Source organism: Barbatula barbatula (assembly GCF_947034865.1).
Source record: "Barbatula barbatula genome assembly, chromosome: 8".
NCBI classification, from domain to species: Eukaryota; Metazoa; Chordata; class Actinopteri; order Cypriniformes; family Nemacheilidae; genus Barbatula; species Barbatula barbatula.
In genome coordinates this window covers 11,333,336-11,356,859 of record NC_136771.1, presented here as the reverse complement: position 1 = coordinate 11,356,859, position 23,524 = coordinate 11,333,336, and positions in this window count along the sequence as shown.

The window sequence follows — 23,524 nt, the reverse complement described above, 5'->3', positions numbered from 1 at the left end:
TTTGCTTATTTCCATTAAACAATTTGCTAAAAATGTGGTTACAACTTTCTGGAAATCTGGAAGAAAATTTCAAAATAACATAACGGTTTAATTATACATTCAGTGGTTTTATGGTAATGTTTGCAGTCAGTGCGAATGTGTTTCTATTCTGCAGAGAAATGTATTCTCTGGCTTTTCTTGCTGTATGTAAAGTTGCCGTTTTGATTCAGAGAGTAATTTATTTATAATTAGAAGACTAATGTGGTGGAAGGAGAACTGCATCTGTGAAGAGACTACACACAAGCCTAAAGCACTCTTCACTCATTTCTGCCAGAATTTATGTATTTTGATTAGTGGTTTCATCAAGCAGCATTATACTGTGTGAATATGCAATCTGCATTTTGTAAGTCTGTTTTGGGACTGACTTCTGAAAAGCAATGATAGCTGTTGCATAAATATTTGGCCTGAATAAGCATGAATAATTGAAACAGCCAAGTGACAGTAAAACAGATCTCAGAGAAACAACAATTGAAAAAATACAAAGAGTATAACATTGAAATGTTAACAGTAAAAATGTAAAAACAACTATAAATAAAATAAAATTCACAAATGATTTTAATATAGAAGGGCCTGAAATATATAAAACCATAATGCAAAACCACTGCTAGAGACCATTACCCAAGCTAGAATTAACCCCCCCACTGCTCATATAATGTATTTCAAGCCTTTGCTGTAGAGGGCAGTATTACTTCAGCACAATATCTTTCAAACTGCGTGTGAAAATGATTTTAACTTCGAGAGTCCATGTCACAGCCATACAAGATTTTAGCCTTTACTAAACACAGGACTCACGTTTTTTTTAACTCTAACAGAAATTCTTCTTTCTGCAGTGTGTTTTGACTTTTTTCCTAAAATTCTAAGTCGGTTTCTGGTCTCTTTTTGCTATTCAGTCATTGAAAGCGTAAGGCATGTGAATACAAAATCGCCTCCCTGAGGACAGGATGTTCAAACAGGTTCTCTTGCTGACTTCTGAAACGCAATGTTAGCTCTGGCATAAATATTTGGCCGTGGCCTCTGAGCATTGTATGAATTAGATGAAGCAGCTAATGGTGTGCAGGTGACACTTCAAGGGCTCTCTGACACTTTAATGGAGTATGAAGAGGGTGTATGCGAGGTGCTGTCAGAGAACGTGCTGAAGTGTGTGTGCTTGTGGCTGCGGTAGCGTCTGACTTTAACGTCCCCCTTTGATCCCCATTCAGCTCTTTGTGAAAGTTACCTGGTAGCATCCTGTCCATTTACCGTCCGCTGCTGTAAATTACGGCGGCAAGAGGTCATGGGAAAGCATATCATGCATTTGGAAAATTGCGTGTCATTATTGCACATCATCATGGTTATTTTGTGCATCATCGTAAAGGTGTGTGACAAGCATTACTTTGAAGTTATTTGGTCTGTATTGATCTGATTTATACATTTTTGGTTATTTATTTTGCTTTGACAGAATAATTGCAGTACATATCTTATCTGAGAGTGTTTTGTAAAAGTAAAGATCGGATAAATCCAGTCTTGTGAGGTCACACGGAATTGTTTGGCAGAGATTGTCACTATTGATTGCATGTTCAACAAACAACCTTCCTGCCCTTCCTGGCTCTGAATATTAAAATGAATTTTACCAGTGAAAAAAGGCTTCATAATAAAATGTTTCATGTAGATCAACGCAATTAAAGGGTGCATTTATCCATTCACTAAAATAAGCTACGATTCCAGTAAAATATTTCAGCTTACTTTTGAAACGGAAGGAAGAAAGAATATAATTAACGTTCTTTTACATCCAGGCTGCGGTTTTCTGCTGTAGTTGTTATAACTGGCTTTCATATTGCTTGTAAAAGGTTTTTTTGAGGTTCAAGGTAGGGTTGAAATGTCTTTTTAATTCAATTAACTTTCAATTCAATCAAATGCAGTTGTACTAAAAGCGGTTCATCCAATTTAACCTCACCTCTTTTGCTCTTTTCTCGGACACCTTTTCTTTTCAAAGAACGCAATATAATGTTGTTGTATATTTTACGCAAGAAGCAGTAAACTCAACAGAATTTATGGGTTGCACAGTTATTCAAATATGTTATCTACAAGATATCTACAAGCTGTGGTAAATATGCAAATGGTCAATTCTAGTGTTATGGATGTGAACTTTTCAGTAAAATCTTGAAATACGTTTTCAGAGAATGTATTTACTACCAATATGTTGAATCTGTTTATATTTAACGAAACCCCACGATGACATCAGATAATCTACACCAGTTTTCTGGTTTCCAGTTTTCTAAACGCAGTTTTCTATTTCCAAAGTGAGAAAAAATCTTTATTTTGTGTCAATAAAATGAACACAAACTTTAAAAAAATGAACGAAATATACAATGAGATGGAAGAAAAAACACTTTAATAATGGAAACAATAAACTCAATTGCGAAAATGTGCCATAATTCTCAAATAAACTGCATTTTTTCTTAAAGAGCATGTTACCAGGATGTCGTCTCGGTTATGACTGTAACCTCTGTTTCCTGATGGAGTGAACGAGATGTTGTGTGGGGGGACTGACGTGGGTTTGATCTTGAGAACGTATCATCAACGATAGGAATTCAAAACGCCAATGGGCTTAGTGAATGGCACACGCACGCACGCCAGTCTCCGCCCCGTACATACGTGTATAAAAGGAAAATGGCAGAGGTCATTCATTAACCCTTTGGGCTGAGGAACCTAAGAGGTATCTCCTGGTCGCTGCAGCGGTTCGGCGAAGCAGGGATGCTCTTTCACAGCATGACATGAATAAAGCGGAAGTAGGGTAAACGCTTCTCCGGTCAATGCTCTAGCTCCGTTCACTACACAGAACAGTTGTGGAGACTAGATGAAGTTAGGCATGTGGTGCTCCCTTTATGCTGATCTGTCTAACATTAATCAGACCTTGAAAATAAATAAATCGCTCAAAATACAATGTTTTTGTAATGTTTGTTTTCCCTTATTTTACATATCCTTGTAAACCATGAACAAAGTGGACAACATATGCTACTTTGCTTTTGGTAAATAAAATGAATGCCTGTGAGAAAACAAGCTGAATGAATGAATGGCTATGGCAGCAAAGAAAGTTTTACCCTACTTCTGGTCGCCACCGCCATATTGTGAAAGAGGCCAATTGTATTCTGCACTGTCTGGAGCACGCTCCCAAGCTTTTCACTCCCCACGGCACAAGTTCTGTTGATAATGTGACAATAAAAGTGATTTGATATTCATAACAGCTCCCTGACCAGTTGATACTGAAGACAGTACAACGGATTAGAGAGCAATGTGCATGCGGTTTCCTGTATTGTATTGTTTTAGTGTTTGTACTTAAATTGCTATCTTATTTTTTTTGTATATTGACATGGTTGCCAACTGTCAAGCACTTGGAGTGGAAAACACGCTTCCAGGCTCTATCACCCTGTGACAACAAGCCAACGTAGTGTAAATACAGGATAGATACAGCCATATTCACATAGAACTTTAAGTGGGCCGTCAAGACAGCAGTCTATAAATTATAAAGAACAAAAGATGTCTAGTTAGATTTAAGAAGACACAATAAAGTGCAGTTATGTTTTCAGTTCATATTTATTATTCATAGTTAATAATCGTGGTGGCATTTTATGTATTGTTTCTATCTTTAAATGTTTGTTTATATTTTAAGAAGTCTCTCTTCTGCTTTTCTTTTACCTGTTTTATGTATGTGTATATAGGCCTACACATAATGAAAGAGTTGTTTGCAAAAGGCAAGGCAGACTAAATTAATAAAACATTCTGAGACCTCCAATTGTGTCACCTTATTATTTTGTTTTGTTGTAGCGTTAACAAAACATACATGTCATTTGAATGTATTGATGCTATTTTATGAAGTGTCCTTTCTGTGAATGTAAAGAAAGGGGTATAATACTGTACATTCACAGTACTGGACTTATATGGGCACTTAATTCTTTAAAAGGAGACTGTATGCAAGACAGCCCTCCTCCTCAGCTGGACATGAAAGTCACCCTCAGGTATGTTAATGTGACCGAGATAAGAAAATCGTGAAAAGTTTTAATCTATGCAGCAATGTTTTCATTTAGCCCGTTCATTTCTCACTACCCAATAATCTGTAACTTCTTGTTGAATGTTAACTTCTTATTGAACACAGTGTTGCAGTGATTATTACAAATGATTCACTTCTAATCTTTAATCAAAAACATTAAGCTCCTCTCCCCCTCTCAACAACAATGCCACATGACATCAGCCACATAAAAGAGGTAGGACTATACTACAGGTCCTGTGCAAGGTCAGGGAAGAGGGGCATCAAGTACTGTTAGTTGCGCCTTACTGGCCCAACCAGACTTAGCTCTCAGACCTGGTGGATCTGACGACAGCTCCCCCCTGGCCAATTCCTCTGATGAAGGAACTTCTGTCACAGGGGAAGGGCACGGTTTGGCACCCCAATCCGGGCCTCTGGAATCTCCATGCCTGGCCCCTGGACAGGATGAGGAGACCATGAGTGGCTTGCCGTCGGCTGTCAGGGAGACCGTCTTGCAGGCTAGAGCCCCCGCTTCTAGGCGTTTGTATGTTTATAAGTGGTGCCTCTTCTCGTCCTTGTGTTCTCCCCGTGGGGAGAACCCACAGAGTTGCTCGATCGGGTCAGTGTTGACCTTCTTACAGCAGAGACTAGAGAGTAATCTATCCCCATCCACGTTGAGAGTGTATGTTGCCTCTATTGCCGGTCAGCACGACCCGATCACCAGGTTCCTCAGGAGCGCGAGAAGGGTGAATCCACCTAGACCGTGCTCTGTACCCTCTTGGGACCTTAATGTGATTCTCAAGTTGTCCTGAGACCCTGGCCTGGTTTTGTGCCCAAGGTTCCTACCACTCCCTTCCGGGACCAGGTGGTGAACCTGCAGGCGGTCCCCTCTGGGGAGGAAGCCCCAACCTCCAATGTGTTGTGTCCAGTATGCGTACTGCCCCTCCATCTGGACCACAAGCAGAGCCTATGAAGCTCTGAGCAGCTCTTCGTTTGTTATGAGGGACTGCACCCGGGGAGGGCTGTCTCCAAATACAGGTTGGCGCACTGGATTGTGAGACCATGTTAGTGTCTCCAGATGTTACCTCCCCTTGTGGTAGTATGTGGTCTCTGTAACACACTCTTCAACGAGGAGAACAGTGTTTCCCCAGTATTCGGCGCTCCGGACAGTGCCTCGCTACTAGAGGCGAACGCCACTGTCCGTGATGACTGTCAGTACAGGCTTTTCAGTATGACCACAACTAATTCCACTGGAAGATTATGTCTCGCAGTAGCACTGATTTGTGACTCGCTAGTCTAGTTTCTTCAGCCTAAAGGGTTAATGAATGACCGCCGCCATCTTACTTTTATACCCGGGCAGAGACTAGCGTGTGTGTGCCATTTGCCAAGCCCATTGGCGTTTTGAAATCCTCTCGGAGATGATAGGTTCTCAAGATCAAACCCCAGTCAGTCTCCATCAGGGAACTGAGATTACAGTTGTAACCGAGACGATTTTCACTAATGATTTGTTTATTCTGCACATGCCAATAAACAGTTTTAATTATTTGGGTGTTGTTATGTAATGACCTTCAAACTAAACTGAAAAAGGCAGTTGGTGCTCATTTGTTATTTAACAGGACAAGAAACCTGCAAAAATCATTAAAACATGCAGCAAAAAATTATTGACAAAATACAAAAATACAACAGCTTAATTACACTTACTGTACCACGCACTTGCACACACACACTAATGGTGACAAGAACTTTGTTTCATATTTGATGCAGGGCTGTTTAGATCTATCAGCATACACAACATAAAATAAAATGAATAGTTATTAGATGAGGAGTCTGGAATCAAAGCTATCAAGCTATTGTTTAAAGCAGGACCCTTAATGTACTGTTCGATTTTGAGATGTTGGTCTATTTTGCTCTAATGGAAGGGACATTTCCAAAATACACATTAAGGTGTTTGTTTTAAGACTTCTATACCCTTTTCTGTTAGCTTCTGTAGATTTCTTCTAAATGAACCCAAACAAGCTGTATATATCTGCAAATTTAAACATAACATTTCAAGGGAAAAGACTCTTGATGTAAGTCATATTAACTAATCAATGGTGATATGCTTTAAATATTTTGTTTATCCTATTCATCTGCATTGCCTGACAAATTAAACAAGTTAGCACATTTTAATACCTTATGCCTGGTTTACATACTGTATCAATGAGGCGATTCTGATGATGTTATTAATTTGATTCAGCCTTCGTTTCTCCATTATGTTAGCTTTTTTGCCAATGATAGCCTATACTGCCTTAGCGAAACTTTAGTTTATTCGTGAACTCATAAGTAATGGATGTTAGCAAAATAATGTTTGCAGTGTTTCTTTTAGATAATTAGCTGTGAATTCAAAGGCACATGTAGCTAGTCTGTTTATCACCACTCACCTCCACACCAAAACAAACGCTACTATATAGGAGGGAGGGCTTCGTCTGCGCGCCTACTCTCAACATTTCCTGACCTGAAATATTCTATCTGTTTGACAGGAAAAGCTGTATGCAAATAGAAACACAAACGCGCACTCACATATACTCATTTATTTAAAAAAATCCCAGAAAAAAGTGCTCTTTCTGAGGTTTCTATACTCTGATGTAATACACGGCAATAATGGCTGCTGTTATTGATGTATTGATGGATGATATATATTTTGATATATCTTATTCACTGTAAAGAAAAACGGTACAGTTTTAATAAAAATGCACAAGGAAATGACTATTAATGAATGAGGTACACCCCTTGTGCTTTAAAAAGGGGGAGGAGATGGAAAGAAACTATGGGTTTACCCACAAGAAAACCTGCCCCGACCAGGTTAGGTTCACAAATAAGTGGTTACTGACTCTGAGTATAAGTTACCTCTCTTTTAAAAACGGGCTTGAGTTACCCTGCTTTCTTGGGTCACATTCTGAAACAGAAATCCCAGAGTTTCCCTCATTTCAGGGTAAATATAATAGAGTTTTCACTAAACCTCCTTTCTGAAATGGGCCCCAGATTAAGAAAACAGAGAAATGAACTGTAACATTTGCATGGAATTGTCAAAAATGCACAATTGTGCACTTAAATTTTGAGCATCAAAAACCTAGGCTACTTAAGCAATTGCATTTACTGCAGCAGGTTCCCTCTACGTCTCAAGACTTTTACCTACTGGGTGAAAAGCAGAGAAGATTTTCTTGCCTGTTATCAGGGGCCCGCCAAGATTCAGGATAGTAAAAGATTATATCTCTCTAATCTGCCCAACAATTTCCTCCTTTTCCCTGGAGATGTCGAATAAACAATGATAAGAAAATCGTCTGGTAACACACTGGAAAACGTATTTTCTAACGAGTGCCTACAGACATTCGGCTTTGTTTACAAGTGTCCCTAAAGAAACAAGACCAACTTTGATATTGTTGTTTATACCACGGGATTGTGGAATGCTTCATTCTGACTGGCTGATGAACGTTCTACGTTCATACGAAAAGCATAGTATATCAAATCACTACAAACCACATGACATACACAATCAGCGGGTTAAAGATAAACACTAAGAACCATGAAAATAATAAAGAACAACAGCTTTATTTGTTTAATGATTGGCTTAAAGTAAAAAATACGTCTGTGGAAGAGGTAAACAGCCTTAAAATACACAGCAGCAAGCTTTATATTGCACTGTGAGAACCGCAGCTGGCACAGAAAGTGTGACTTTTTTCTTCTCCAAATGCTTTCTGATATGACCAGGCTGTTGAATACTACGAAAACAAATATCGATACTCTGCTTTTCTGTCTAAATTAAGCAAATGCACGTGCATATGTGCTTCCTCTCGCTCACTTACTCTCTGATAAATATATAACTGAATCTACTTTACTATGTAAGCAGTTGATCGTCGCCAGGGGCAATTCTAGGATTTTTTCAGCAGGGGGGCACAAGAGGGGCCACAATTAAAACAGAGGGGCCAATCTTGTGTTGTCTGAACTGTATATCAAAATCATTTTAACAGTTCAGGATCCTTTAAATTCAGTAATAAACAGTGATACCCTATTATATTTTAATAGCAGTTATTCACTGCTCTAAATCAAAACAAAACAATTTGTATTAACTTTTCACATTATACAAAAGTGAAAGAAAAAATGTAATAAATATACTTCTGTGAAAACACAGTACACACAAAATTTGAGACTAATTTTATTTACTTTGACACAAAATTCAAGAAAACTACAATATATTGTATAGCAAGATGGCAAGAAAAGTAAACATCAACTTATAGAAATTAGATACAATTAATTTCACCCAAACAACTGTTAATACTTACCAAACAAATAAACAACAACTTAGTTCATTTTCTAAGTAAAATGTGGCTTATAATAGGTTTATGTATCTGGTTAATTTAAAAAAAGTACAATTCTGCAATTTTTATGGTTAATGCTAAAAAATATATATATTTACTTTGATAGAAATTACATACAATTCATTTTAGCCAAAGAACTGTTAATTCTGACCAAAAACAACAACAGCAAAACCCCTGTCCTGCAGACTAAATTCAGTGGATGTAGTTCATTTTCTAAGTAAAATGTGGCTTATAGGTTTATGTATCTGGTTTATTTCAAAAAAGTTCAACTTGCGATTTTTATGGTTAATGCTAAAACGTTTTTAAAAACTCATCCATATTTAATGATTTTGCTCGTCTTGATTCAATGCTCAAAACTCCTAGATTGCTCAGTCTCTCATCCCCCATTGTTGTTCTGAGATGGTTTTTGATCAACTTAAGTGCTGAAAAGCTACGTTCAAATGCAGCACTACTTACGGGTGTTACAATGGCTATCTTACACAGCCTGAAAAGCTCATGAAAGACATCCTTAAATGGTTCAAGAAATACCACAAATTCAACGAGAGAAGTCATTTGTTTTTTGTCTTTCCGTTCCAAAACCCGTTTGGTTTGATATAGCTCATGTTTCAAATCTTCAATATTTGACTAAAAAATTTCAGCAAACGAAAAAAGTGGTTCCTCATGTAAGAAAGTGCTGCTTTTAGGGTGGAGTGCTTGGATTCCGTGCATTATTTGACAATTTATCTTAGAGAATCTTCTTTGCAGCTCAAGAATGAATGAATCAATTACTGGATATAGTCTATGGCATTTAAAAGTTTCTTTGTTACCCAAGTTCTCTCTACGCGCACCAGTTGGGGAAGTGACTACAGATCCACACCTGCTGCTCAGGATCTGTTGTCTCTTTTCTTGTTTTTCTAAACTGACTTGGCACTTCATAGCCATTTCCTCCACCTCTTTCCACATGTCCTCAAAAAGGTTCTCATCCCCGTACTGCTGCAGTGTGTCAAGCAATGCCTCAACAAGATTAACAGCTGTTGCCAGGTCCAGTGAAGGTGACTGGAGCATATCGGACAAAAATTTTGACTGGCCAAGTATTGTGTTAAAGGTTGCCAGAAGCCCAATAAATGTTAGATCAAGTTGTGCTAGTAAGCCTCGTGCTTCCACTGAGCGATCCCCACCATTGTCAGAAACAATCTCCTGAAGAAGACGAAATACTGCAGGGAGCCTATCTTTCAAATTGCGACAGGCTGAATACCTACACGCCCACCTTGTGTCGCTCAGTTTTTGAAGTTCGCGAGGTTGGCCACTGTACAAGTCCTGCTGAATTTCCAGCCACCTTTTATGTACATATGAGACAGATGTGAAAGTGTAAAGCCTCTGAAGAACTGCAAAGAATGTATCTGCTTCAGGTACAGACTTAACACTGTCTACAAGTACTAGATTTAAACAGTGGGCAGTACAGTGTACATAAAAGGCATATTTTGCCACATCTTGGATCCTTTTGGAAACACCTGAGTGTCTCCCACTCATAACAGCAGCACCATCATAACCCTGCCCTGGTTGGTTCCATTGACTTGAATAGGTTGCTCCGATATTCAAGGCCATACTTTTCAAGGCACTTGATTATCATGCTGCTTAACCCTGCTGCATCTAGGCTTTCAGCCTGCTGAAAGTTTAAAAAACTTTCATGTACAGTGCCATTGTAATAATATCTTACAACCAGAGACACTTGCTCCTTTTTCCCTAGATCTTTTTGTTTCATCAGCGATGATGCTGAACACTTCACTGTCTTTAACTTCTTTGATGATTTCAGTCTGTACCATCTCTGCCAAGCATTCTAATATTTCATTTTGAATTCCACTGCTAGTATTTAGAGTTCCCATAAGCACTCATTCACTTCTTTATGAGAGGATCATGTTTGGCTATCTCTTCCAAAATGGCAATGAAGTTCCCTTTGTTGTTTGAATTCTATGACTCTCTGTGGCCTCTCTGAGAAATATTCCGTGTGGCTGTCAGTAGAAGAACATTAGCAATTGTTTTGATATACAACTGATTTTCTTTGATTTTCTTTTCTCTCTCTTTGTTGATGGAATCTAACATGCTGGTGCTGCTTCCATGCATACATTGCATTTTGATGGTGGTCTGATATAGAGTGAGCTTTAAAGCCCCTCTCTTTACACAAGGCTTTTTTCCATTTGGAAAAGCCAGTTGTGGATGTGAAAACAGATGATGGTGCATTTGGAAGAGAGAAATGTCTGCAAGCATAACAAAAAGCAGAGTCTTTGCTTAATGAGTACTCCAGCCATATATTGTCCTTGTACCAGGAATCTTTAAAAGCTCTCTTCCGTGTTTTGGGGAAAGACCTGATATGAGGCTGCATAGGTCCCTCAGATCTGGATTGAGAAATGTCTGGAAAGAAGCATATGAAAATCGGAATCAGTTCTCAGAGGCATTTTCTGTTTCAAAGACATACAATTAGCAACAGTTCCTTAATGCAATTAAAGGGATACTCCACTTTTTTTGAAAATAGACTCATTTTACAACTCCCCCAGAGTTAAACAGTCGAGTTTTAACGTTTTTGAATCCATTCAGCCGATCTCCGGGTCTTGTCAGTAAGCAGACGGTTTTTTGTTCCATTGACTTCCATGGTAGGAAAAAATATATGCTATGGAAGTCAAAGGGACCAAAAACTGTCTGGTTACTGACATTTTCCTAAAGACCCGGAGATCGACTGAATGGATTTGAAAACTGTAAAACTCCACTGTTTAACTCTGGGGGAGAAGTAAAATGAGCCTATTTCCAAAAAAAGTGGAGTATCCCTTTAAGTATTGGCTATTTTACATGTAAAATAAAAAAGACATACCATCAGGTCCAGTAGGAGCAGTATCAGAAGTGAGTGGAAGCTTAGATTCAGCTTCTGAAGGTGGGGAAGTAACCAGCTTTTCCACATCACTTTCACTCTCATCTGTTTCATCCCTAGAGACAGCTATAACACAAAGGCATATTAGTAAAATACAAGGATTTTAACCACATAACTTTATGCATTAATAGAATAACACTCAGGAGTGCACTTTTTATGTATGATACTGAAATGACCAATATACTAAAGTACCAATATATAAATATAGGGACTTATGTGATTTTAACAAATGTGCAGCCCTGATTATACCATACCAAAGTTATGTCACTGTCCACTTTCTAGCTTGTCTACTAACCTGGTCGAGGGTGTGCAGGGCTGTTCTGACCTATGCTTGTATCTTCCTGAACCAAGAGGTCTTCTGTTGAGCAGCCTGGCTCTGAACTCACTGTGTGTAAACCATCAGACTGACTCTCCCTCACTGGCTGGCATGGCTTTTTCTTTGCAAAGGAGGAAGATAACTATTTGTTTAAATGCTATTGTTTTATTGGCGGATGACTAAAAGTTTTGAAAAAAATTTACACGAAAACTTTCTACACTTTTTATAAATCTGGTCGGTTTCTAAGTGTTTATCCAAACAAACAATATTCGTAGATTCTCCTGTAACGTTGTTCCGCGCCATCATGACTCATGCAGCCGCATACACGAAGGCTCTGATCAGACGCAACAGCGCTGCTGGTTTCTTGGCTTGCAGTTTGTATATTAGTTAATGGCAGTAGTTAAAAAAAAGTATAATTACAATTCTAATAAAGTCATTATAGAATCATGCAGTTAAAGAGTATTTATTCTCAAGTCAAATTCAAGTAATTTTCTTCATTTATTAGAGTGCAGTCACGTAACTCAAGACCTCCAACTCTGATAGTTAACGTAACGGTTCACATAGCTGCTACATAGGCTAAGATGTTTGTACTAGAGAATGACAAAAACTCATTTTGAGAAAACTGCATTTAAAGATTTGTAATGTTAAAACGAATAATTTTTTAGTGGAAATAAAAATTTTTACAGACACAATATCTTGTCAAATCCTTAGCTATTAACAATACAAACCAACTAAAAACACTCGGCATAACTCGGCATTTATGGCCTTAAACTGAACAGAAAAACTGTCAAAAACACTGTGGAAATGTCAGAGACGCATCACGTTGTCGGAAATTGGCATCAGCTGTGAGATTCGCTTTTAGAGTTAAATGCCCCATTTCACTTTCACGATTGGTTACTGATAAAAAGGAAATTACCATATTTGGATCCATCAACATCGAGAGAGAGAGAGAGAGAGATTTCCAACGGTTTATGATGACGAAATGACAGGGTGCAGAAAGCGATCGCTCAGCACCATGGTGGTGATTTAGTACGCCAACTTTTGTTGAATCTACAGACGCAAATAGACTAAAGGTGTAGCAAAATAAAGACGTGTGTATTATGGACTTTTCAGTGTGTAGCGTTAGATAAACATCATAGATCATACGATTTGTTTCGTCACCTCGCTTGCAACATCACTTGCGTTGTTGCGGCCCAAAAATAAGTAAATACCATGTTACATTCAGCATCAGGTCAGGTGCATAGTAAATATAATGATTAGCATTATCTTAGTCTGCTCTAGGAAATAACATCGTCTTCGAACCTGGTCTGTCCTAACACCGAAAGACGGTAGCTGCTAACGTTAGTAGTACCAAACCCTTCTTGCACTGCAACAACTCGCTAATTGAAAAAACATAAGCAATATAAAATAGATCAACTTACCGTGTCTTTTTTTTTGTTGTTGTTGGAAAACAGCAGCTTCCTATTCTTGGTCCTCGTTGAGAAGCATCGCGACGCAATCATGAATTACTTCAAACTGAACGATTATAATTAGAATTTGTGAGTGACAGACAAGTAGAAGGGTGGGGGCACAATGGGGGGCCAATCAGTTTTCAAGAGGGGCCAGTGCCCCCATGGCCCCTCCCCTGGCTACGCCACTGATCGTCGCATGTGTGCCATATAGTCTGCAATAACTTTTTTAACAGTTTTCATTCTTAAATTGTGTAATGCCCTTTTACCTTAATTTCCTTTTTGTTTTGTTTTGTTTACTTTTTAGTTACCGTTCCTTTCTGTTCTGAATGATGGTGTTTGTTAAGCTATTGTTGTCCTTTCTATTGCTGTTAATTTGAATAATTATCGTACTGATCTTAATAGTTACTGAATCAAATCCTAATTTTTGAAAGTTCTAACAAAGCATCACCAAATCATTTGCAAATAGTAAAAAAAAGCAAATTAAATTTTCTTATCAGGCTTAGGTTTCACAACTGTGAACAGTTTGTTTATACCATGCGTTTTAATGCAAACTATATATTTAAAAGAAACATTTGTATGGTACCTATAATTGCATTTATGTGTACCTCAAAGCTAGCGCAACTTATCTGTTTTTGCTGATATTACGGTAAATATAGTGATAAATGCGCATTCTCTTTTATTGACCAATGTAACAGTTATGACAGGAAAAAGAGCACACATGAACTGCATCTAGAAAACAACAACCTCAGGATTAAAACTTTAGAAGCATTACATCTTCTGCTAGATCTGTTAACCTTCAGACCATGCTATACGACAGCCGTCTTTAATCATAGTCCAAGATATATATAATCCATACTCCTGGTTATATATTGATTATATTCAAACTTAAAACCTTCTAAGGGGACAACAGAAGTACAGCTAATATTGTCAATAGTAATAATTTCCAGGCGCTTATCCACGCATACGTCAATCAGGTGGAAAGTACATACAGGTGCTGGTCATATAATTAGAATATCATCAAAAAGTAGATTTATTTCCCTAATTCCATTCAAAAAGTGAAACTTGTATATTATATTCCTTCATTACACACAGACTGAAATATTTCGAATGTTTATCTTCAAGAATCACTACGCACAGACGTATGCAAGACGTGGGTTTCAGCTGTCACATTCCCTGTGTCAAGCCACTCTTGAACAACAAACAGCGTCAGAAGCGTCTCGCCAGGGCTGAAGACAAAAAGGACTGGACTGCTGTTCTCTGATGAAAGTAAATTTAGCATTTCCTTTGGAATCAGGGTCCCAAAGTCTGGAGGAAGAGAGGAGAGGCTCACAATTCACGTTCCTTTAGGTCCAGTGTAAAGTTTCCACAGTCAGTGATGGTTTGGGGTGCCATGTCATCTGCTGGTGTTGGTCCACTGTGTTTTCTGTGGTCCTATGTCAACGCAGCCATATACCAGGAAGTTTAAGAGCGCTTCATGCTTTCTGCTGCTGACCAACTTTATGGAGATGCAGATTTCATTTTCCAACAGGATTTGGCATCTCCACACAGTGCCAAAGCAACCAGTACCTGGTTTAAGGACAATCGTATCCCTGTTCTTAATTGGCCAGCAAACTCGCCTGACCTTTAGCCCATAGAAAATCTATTTCTATTTATTTTAACTATTTTATAGTTATTGTGAAGAGGAAGATGCGATATGCCAGACCCAACAATGCAGAAGAGCTGAAGGCACTATCAGAGCAACCTGGGCTCTCATAACAACTGAGCAGTACCACAGACTTATCGACTCATACTTTTCAGTCGGCCAAGATTTCTAAAAATCCTTTCTTTGTATTGGTCTTAAGTAATATTAAAATTTTCTGAGAGACTGAATTTGGGATTTTCCTTAGTTGTCAGTTACAATCATCAAAATGTAAAATATTTAAAATTTGAAATATATCAGATTCTGGGTAATGAATGAATATAATATACAAGTTTCAATTTTTGTATGGAATTAATGAAATCAACTTTTTGATGATATTCTACTTATATGACCAGCACCTGTAATATGCATTTCTCAGTTTCGGCCGCCTCCATGCCACCGCCTATATTAAGCTCAGCTTCGACATGTTAACATCTAAAATTATAAGTCTGACGTTTTTATAGTATAGAATTTTGGCCAGACAGCTGGCGAGCATAAACACGTCAGTTCTCCTCTCAGTTAGCTAAGTTAGCTGTCACCAAAAAGTTCAGTTATCACACCCAATAGATAATGGTATGCATGCTCAAGCAACGGCTTGAGATGAGACGTGTAAGAAATTAGTCCTATTAAATTAGCGTCCTATTAGAAATAAGCGCATTCCAGGACAAATGCCTTACAAATGTCTTGACAGCAAACATCAGAACAACATGGCAACCATGGTATTAGTGGAATAATTTACTCCTCTCCATTGAATTCTTAGGAGCGAATGCACACTCCAAGGTGGTGATGCGGCCACGACGCGCAGCGTCCTCATATATTCTTTTTCACAGTTTTGCAAAAAGACTATCTCAAAATATTTGATTTTAGAGTTTTAAGTTGCTGTTGAAAGAGGTTCATCTGAGCAACATCGTATGACAGTAATGGAGTTATCTGTATTGTTTGTCAGGATACTCACACAATGCACTCTGCGTCCCTGCTGCATACATTGCAATTAGAGCTAATTGTGTGTCACAGTCATTGCAGTTAAATGTATGGCTGTTGATTTAGCCTGATAAACAGATGATAATTGGATTTCATTTAGCAAGAGGATAACTTATACCCTGTTCACAGGCCTAAATGATTTTTGATGATCGTGGGACGCTTGCTCATAATTCTAATGAGGCAATTTATAAAAATTAAATTACTCGTAAATTACGTTGCAAGTAAACCACACTGTTAAGGGGCCTTCACATTATAATGATAACGTTGCCGTGATAACGTTGACGGGAACGAGACGTTGTGACGAGATTGACAGAATGGGGGTCTGACTTGAAGACCTATCATCTCCGATTATACTTTGAAAAGGCCAATGAACTTGGTTAATGGGACAGCATGCCAGACTCTGCCCTGTACATATAATTGACCTTTCATTCACCTTTTTGGGCTGAGGAACTTGAGAGGCACCCTTGTTCGCTGCAGTGGGCCGGCGCAGAGCTCTTGGCATGATGGACACAACGTCTCGTTCCCTCCCTCATGGTTACATGCGTAACCGAGACGTTCCCTTTCTGTCGGTATCTCTACGTTGTGTCGAGACTGACATAATGGGATCCCTGTTGAAAATGCCATTGTGCTGCGGCATGTCAGGATTTCCAGCGGAACGACACTGACTGGCCTAGGCGAGTCACGAATGAGCGTCCTCGCGAATCGTAACCATTGAGTGGTGTAACTCAAGACCTGGCCCGACACAGGCTCGACGCCCGTGTGAAAAAAGGCTGGACGCAGCCCAACCCGCAGTTCTGCAGATGTCTACCAGAGAGGCGCTCTGGCTGCACCCCGGTGGAGTGAGCGTCACTACATTGGGCAATGGCCTGAGATTGGCAAGCCAAGGGATGGCGTCCACGATCTCTGTTTGGAGACAATCTCCCTGCTGTCCCCTGACACAGACAAAGAGCTGCTCGGAGTGAGAGCTCTGTGTTCAATCCGAGTAGAGGCGCAGGGCGCAAACTGGACACGACATGGAAAAGGTTTGGACTTCATTCCAGGGGGACCGCCTGCAGGTTCCCCACCACCTAGTCCACGGCGGGAATGCTGCAATGGACTTACGCCCACGCTAGGCTTTTTAGCTGCTGTCGGGCAGGAAGCAAACGGTGTCGTGGACGTGTCCAAATGAACACGCCCAGCCGTGACCACAATAATGCTACCATGAACACTACTTCAGCATGCCGGAGTCCCATGCATGTGACTTAGGTATCATGCCTGTCTGGCTCGAGGATGGAGTGGTCGCACCCAAGACTTCAGCAGCAAGACATGCCTGGCGACATGTACACGCTGCAGGACAATTTGCTCTTTTAGAAATATGCTCTTTGAAGACACCTCTGACCAGCTGCTGAAACGCCAAGGACGAGATCCAGTAGGAAGTAAATAAATAAATAACAAACAAACAAATATTAATATTAAAATTAAAAAGAAAAGAAAATACTTTTTTATATAAAATATTTTTTACTTTAAAACAAGTTTTAATAATTAATTTAATAAATAAGAAATAATTGTAATTTATGCCTATTTGGTTTTCATGTCTTTTGTTCTCTCTTCCCTGGATTCTTGTTAAGCTATTTACGAGGCTACAAAACCGTGTTCACCACACCGCTATTTACGGTACGGTGGCTCCTCGATGTGAGACAACGAGGCAGAGGCCACCAATACCTGGTAGACTGGGAAGGCTAAGGTCCGGAGGAGAGATGCTGGGTCCCCGCTCGGGACATACTCGACAGCTCCCTCATTGATCAATTCATTCGGTCACGCCATGATGCATCCTAGGGGTGGGGTTCTGTCATGCTTGTTGTTTTGGTTTGTTTTGTTATATTCCGTTTTTATTTGCATGTTTTTTGCTCTCTTTCCCCTGGATTCCTGTTGGGCTGTTGGGGATTAATCATGAGTGCCGGCTTGGATTTTTCGCTCGCTCTGCCATTTTTTCTCTACGCCCATTGCCTTTTCGCGGACTAAGGATTTACCACATGGATTATTTTTTGCCACTTTTGAGTTTGCCACATCTGAGTCCTATTGATTCTCTGACAAAATGAAACTATTTGTAGAGGTGGGTAGAGTAGCCAAAAGCCAAAAAGAGGAAAATTTACTTATATTTACTATCTCATTGTACGTTTTAACTCTCATGGTTATAGACATTTCACAGTAATCCTTCCACATGTGAAGTAGATAAATTAGACAAGGCTTTAATTGGTAGCGCTGTTCCAGAAAATCCAATGCAAATCCACTAGGGTGTGATTGGAAACCACAAGCTTGCTATAATTTCTCACTAGAGACGCACATCAGATCCGAGTCTCTATTAACACAGACCACTCTCCATCTCTCTTGCCAGGTTTGCGAGATCAATGAACGAGCCATGTCACAGTGTCAAAATCAATACTAAATGCATAGACATGACTTTGGAAGCACAGCATCTTATTAAGGCTCAGTCTGGGCACGGATAACCTGTTTCCCCTCAGGGAGTGTTTTTGGGTTTACTTTATTTAATGCGTGGTTAACAGTGCTCCAACTATGTTTTACTCCGACAGGTTATTTCTACCTGACATTGTCACACTGCTATAATGAGATTTGTCGGCAGTGATGGCCCTTTGAATAATGAGGAGACTGTGAAAAACAAGTTGTCCTTTGATGAGTTGCTGGGGTGGATCATCTCTCTGCTGTCAGATCTTTTGTTTTGATTGGTATTGAAGGCAGACTCTATGTGCTAAAAAGATCTCATTGACATGTGGGATGTTTCAGCTTTTGTCATGAGGGCCTGTTGGTTTCATCTTTGTAAAGATTTGCTTGGCTTCTGTCTGTAGGAGATAACTGTGATTCTGCTTGATTGATTCCACACATAGAAATAAATCTCTTCCCTGGGAATATACTGTAAATTTATTAACAGGATAGGTGATCATGTGCTGTCATGGTGAAGAATAAATATTGGCCATGAGATTTAATGAAAAGGCTTCACAGGCATTATATGACATTATGCTAGTCCTTAGATATTTATGATAGACGTTGCTATAATACACAAGTGTAAAACATATTACACAATCTTAATCTATCACAGCTGTATACCGTACAATATTTCCTCTCAATATTCAAGCAAACACTAAGACAGACCCAGTGCTGGAACTATCTCCGGATGAGCAGCAATCCCTCCACACAGCATCACATTCCACTATATGGCTCATCTGTGACAGTTTCATGGGACCGTGCCTGTTCTCCGTTCCACCCGGCTGTCCCTTGCATTGAGAATGAATTGTGCCCTAGCAGGTATTTTATTCCGAAGAGAAACCCTCTCTCACTTCTGCTGCTATCTGTCTGCCCGTGGAATAGGTATCTTCACCTACAAGACGCCATGTAATTGCTATTCAGTTCACGTAAAGTTAATTAAATCTAAGGAAAGGATGTGCACTCGCTCCTAATATGCAATGGCAATCTGTCACAGGAGGCAAGAAAGACTAAGTCATTTTAGAAGTATGTAATATCTTTCATATAACAAACAAAAAATCTGATAAAAAGACTACATTACAGTATATACATATATCTATAATGCAAAAAAGTTTGTGAACCACTGCTTTAATTCGTGATCCAGAGATTTGCGAATAGTCTTGACCTTTAACAGTTAATGTGCGTAATTCCAATCCTGTTCATCAGAGATGACGTATTTTTCTAGGCTAATCCGGAAGTAAACTCCGCCCTTGTTCCCTCGACCGAAAGCCTATGCATTTTTCCCATTAACTCTTGGATGATCTCAAAAAATAAGTTTGGTGCTTAACAAAGGTTAAAATGAGTATGAGTAATGAATAGAATGTCTGGAACCTCAGTATGCATAAAAACAGTAGGTGAGAAATACCCAGATGGTCTACTTCTTCCACCGAGATTCGTGAGTGTGGATCGGATGGACACTTCTCTACAGGACTATCACTGGATCTGCACCGGCATACTTTCACACCCTACTACACTCCTAGGTCCCGTCAACTCCTAGGTCCCTAGGTCCCGTACACTCCTAGGAACCCTTCGTTCAGCGAACCAGCTGTGTCTTGTATTGCCCACTTCAAAAGGGCATTAAATCGCTTTCCTGCAAATTCTCCTTCACAACCCCATCCTGGTGGAACATTCATCCTAACTCAGTCCAGTCAACCACATCTGCATCTGCTAAATGACTAAATGTAAATATAAAAGACCTAAAACGGGATGTACTAAGACCTGTTTTTCAGTTTCTGCATGTGATGTTTGGCATAAAGCCTATTGCACAAGATGAATGTTTTACAAAGCCTTTGGTACTGTCCCATAATGTATAACTATAACTGTGGCCTCGTTTAAAAGTATGATGGTGTGGGTGTTATATAAGCAATGCAAGCTCCGCCCCTCTGTTCTACTACACTTGTAGGCAGCAATAAATTTGCCACCTCTTATTTTTGTTATGAATATTACCATTGTGATGTCATGGAATGTATTATATTGTTTTATAAAATGGTCAGTTCTGGTTCTTGATTCTGATTGGCTGAGCCGAGTTCAAAGCCGTTATAAAATACCCCGTTTTATAACGACTGACCGCATTACATAGCCTAAATATAATTTGATTTACTTTATTTTATGAAACCTTGCTACGCATATGGAATAACCATTTTATTAAAGTAATAAGCCCCATATAAAAAAAGCGGTGCATTTTATAACAGTCAAGGGCATAGTGGCACGACGCAAAGTGTCCTGGTGCTTATTGCATTAATAAGCACTGAATGTTTGACCTATTTTGAAACAACAACAAAAAAATAAATATATTTGCCACCTCCTGCATATCCAATCATATTTAGGCTCTCAAGCCAATTCACTTTCAGTATCATTTGATTGCGCCATCAGCCACTCGAACACAAAAGTCAAGACTTTTCAACTCAAACGCTGAGATCAATCTTATATATTGTTCGGCAATAATTCAAAGAAGAATACATACATTTGTCATAACGGAGCTGTGAGGGGTAAAGTTTATATATAGGTAAGTAACTTGCTCTCATTTTATACGTGTTTTTTTTTGTCAAAGTCTGTAGCTGATTGCGTGGAAAGTTGCTTTTGTTTACTTTTAGTGTTGGGTTGGTGATTTGAACAATTATGTCTTATTTTAATTTGTTAATTTAGAGGAAGTTTCCATAAACACCAAGCCTCAACTCACTTTTTCAAAATCCAATTTGTGTCACAACCATCTCTGCTGAGAACAAACGTAACTCAAGTGGATTTAATAGTTATTATAGTATTTGTGTTGGTTTAAATGGATGGCAATGTCAGTGGTAATGCACAAGTTCTTGGTGTTATCTGTAAGATGGAAACCGATATACCACCATCAAATCCTACTGGAATAAGACCTAAAACACACATAATGGAATTTTGTGGTGGTTTTAAATGGCCAACAACTTGTCCGTAATTGCTGTTTGTATTGGAAACCAAAATATTTTTCTTAGCCATTTACTTAGCAATTTAAATTCCAAATCTTCTAGAGATATTTCCGTGTTCTGCTTTTCCATGTTTACATGAATGCATTCACATAATGAACAAATGCAGTAATGGGTTCTTATGTGAGTTTCCATAACCGCAGTGCTGTATTAGACTAAACTAGTCTAGATTCTATAGCATTTCACAAGATTCAACTTGTTAACTTTCACCCTTATCAGAACTGCTTGTCCTCAGCCAGGCCTCACTGGGTCAGTTGGATAAATCAATAACCTATTCCCCGAGCTAAATCCTATTTCTTACCCCCGAAACGCCCCCAGCAGAAAACCAGCGTCTTTCTCCAGCCTTTATTAAAAGGAGACTGTGGTGCATGTAGGCATGGAAACAAATAGCCGCAATTTAGCAATGGTGCTCGGATGAGACGGAGAGAAATCTGTCTGACATGCAGAATCTAATTGAGTCTCAAGAGTATGATGTTCTATGAGTCTTTCTCTAGCCCTATGATGTCACAGACTCTAGCTGCAAATAATTTACTGATAACATCGCACAACATGAAGCAGGACCATGGATGAATCCGAAAGAGAGGCGTTTTTCATTCGTAAGCAATTTGTTTCAGTCAACCTTGTATGATGTAAATTTTCCCTTGGATTCCTATGCTTTCCATAACTAATAATGTCTGGAAATGTAGAAGTTGTGACCTAATTATGACTTGAGGACGTGTTGAAGCCGTTCAGCATTTTAGTAATATCTCTGTCTAGCTGGCTGATGTGTTCTGTTGTGTCGTTTGAAAAGTGTTGCATATGCAGATGATATCTTCTGGAATAATTGTGGTTCCATTTACACTCAGAATAGAAGTGCATGCTTGCTTGTTTTTTGAGTCTCTGTAGATGGAGCTATTGGCCTCAACACTGCAGCTGGAAACGCGTCCTCAGGAATCCAAAAGCCCACAGGGCCTGATTAATTTAAAATAGGAAGTGTAACAAAACAGACTTTTAATCACTTCACGACTGATATGGTGAACGGGGGAAGGAGTAAGACATATCCAAGGAACCCTTATAAAATGATAGTTATCAGGGAAAGGAATAATAGTTTAATATTCTGCCAGCTGGAGAAGACTTATGGATGTCAGATTTTTCATTCTGTCATTGTTGTTATTGAGTGTCACTTCTTTAGGATTGTAAAGACGTTGAGGAAATTTAATCTGGTTGTGTTATTGTGCTGTTTATGCTTTTGTTATGATATAACTGACTTTAGAGACATAACAATGGTATAATTTATTCCCGGCAAGGGACTGGCATCCATTACTGTGCGTTCAAGAGCAAACATCTTTTAGAATTCTCCATATTTTGAGCCAAAGGAAAGTGAACGTATTAAAGTATGATGTAAAAAAATCTGCCAGTTAGTGAGAATACCTCAACTTTTGAAATTTTCTTAAACATACTGTCCTGTTTTGCATTGTTAGTAAAGCAAAAGTTCAGTTTTGACAAAACAGTATGCATGGTCCACGAAATATTGACTTAATGATTTATTTAGAAGCTATTATTGTGCTGAACTTTTAAGTTGGTTTGTTTTACCTTTTCAGTTTTTGTAGTTTATTGCGAGAATATCCTTTAACGCTGTGGGTTGTTGAATTGTTTCCTGCACTCTGAGAATGTTGTCATCACCTCCAAGAAGGTCTATAACACCTGGGGTTCATCTTCTTCATACTGTAATTGAGGCTTCTTCATTTCCTCGCTCCTTTGCCCTCCAGCTCATGACCTGGAAATGTTTAATTGCACTTGGAGGACGGAGGATAAAGGGAGCATTCGGAGAAGACATTGAGTGCATGATCGTCTTTTCATTGACACATGCATAAATTCCCCCCTTCACATTTTCCACTTTTGAGAGAGTTTTTACTTTGCTGTTTAATTAAACTATAAATTTCACATGTCTCGCTATAATAAGATGTTTTAAAATGTTTGATGATCGCATCGAGGTGTTTCAGCTTAGCAAAGACGCAGCTTTGAAGTCGTGCCTCCTCTTTGCAAATGAAAGCATATTAGCATTCAGTTTCATCTAAACGAATCGTTGCTTGCACATACCATCCTTCTCTCAGAATTGGGTATATTTAGTGATAGGCCTGTTGGGCATTAAGAGAAGTGCTTCCAGTACACCAATACTAATAATTTGTGCAAAGGATTTTGTGTATTTTGTATATTACTCTTCAAAAGCAGGTTTGTAATTGTATTGAAAATATTGTAGTCATACAGGTCGGTTAAAGGAATAGTTCACCCAAAAGATTCTGTCATCATTTACTCTTGTCATTTCCAACCTGTATGACTTTCTTGCTT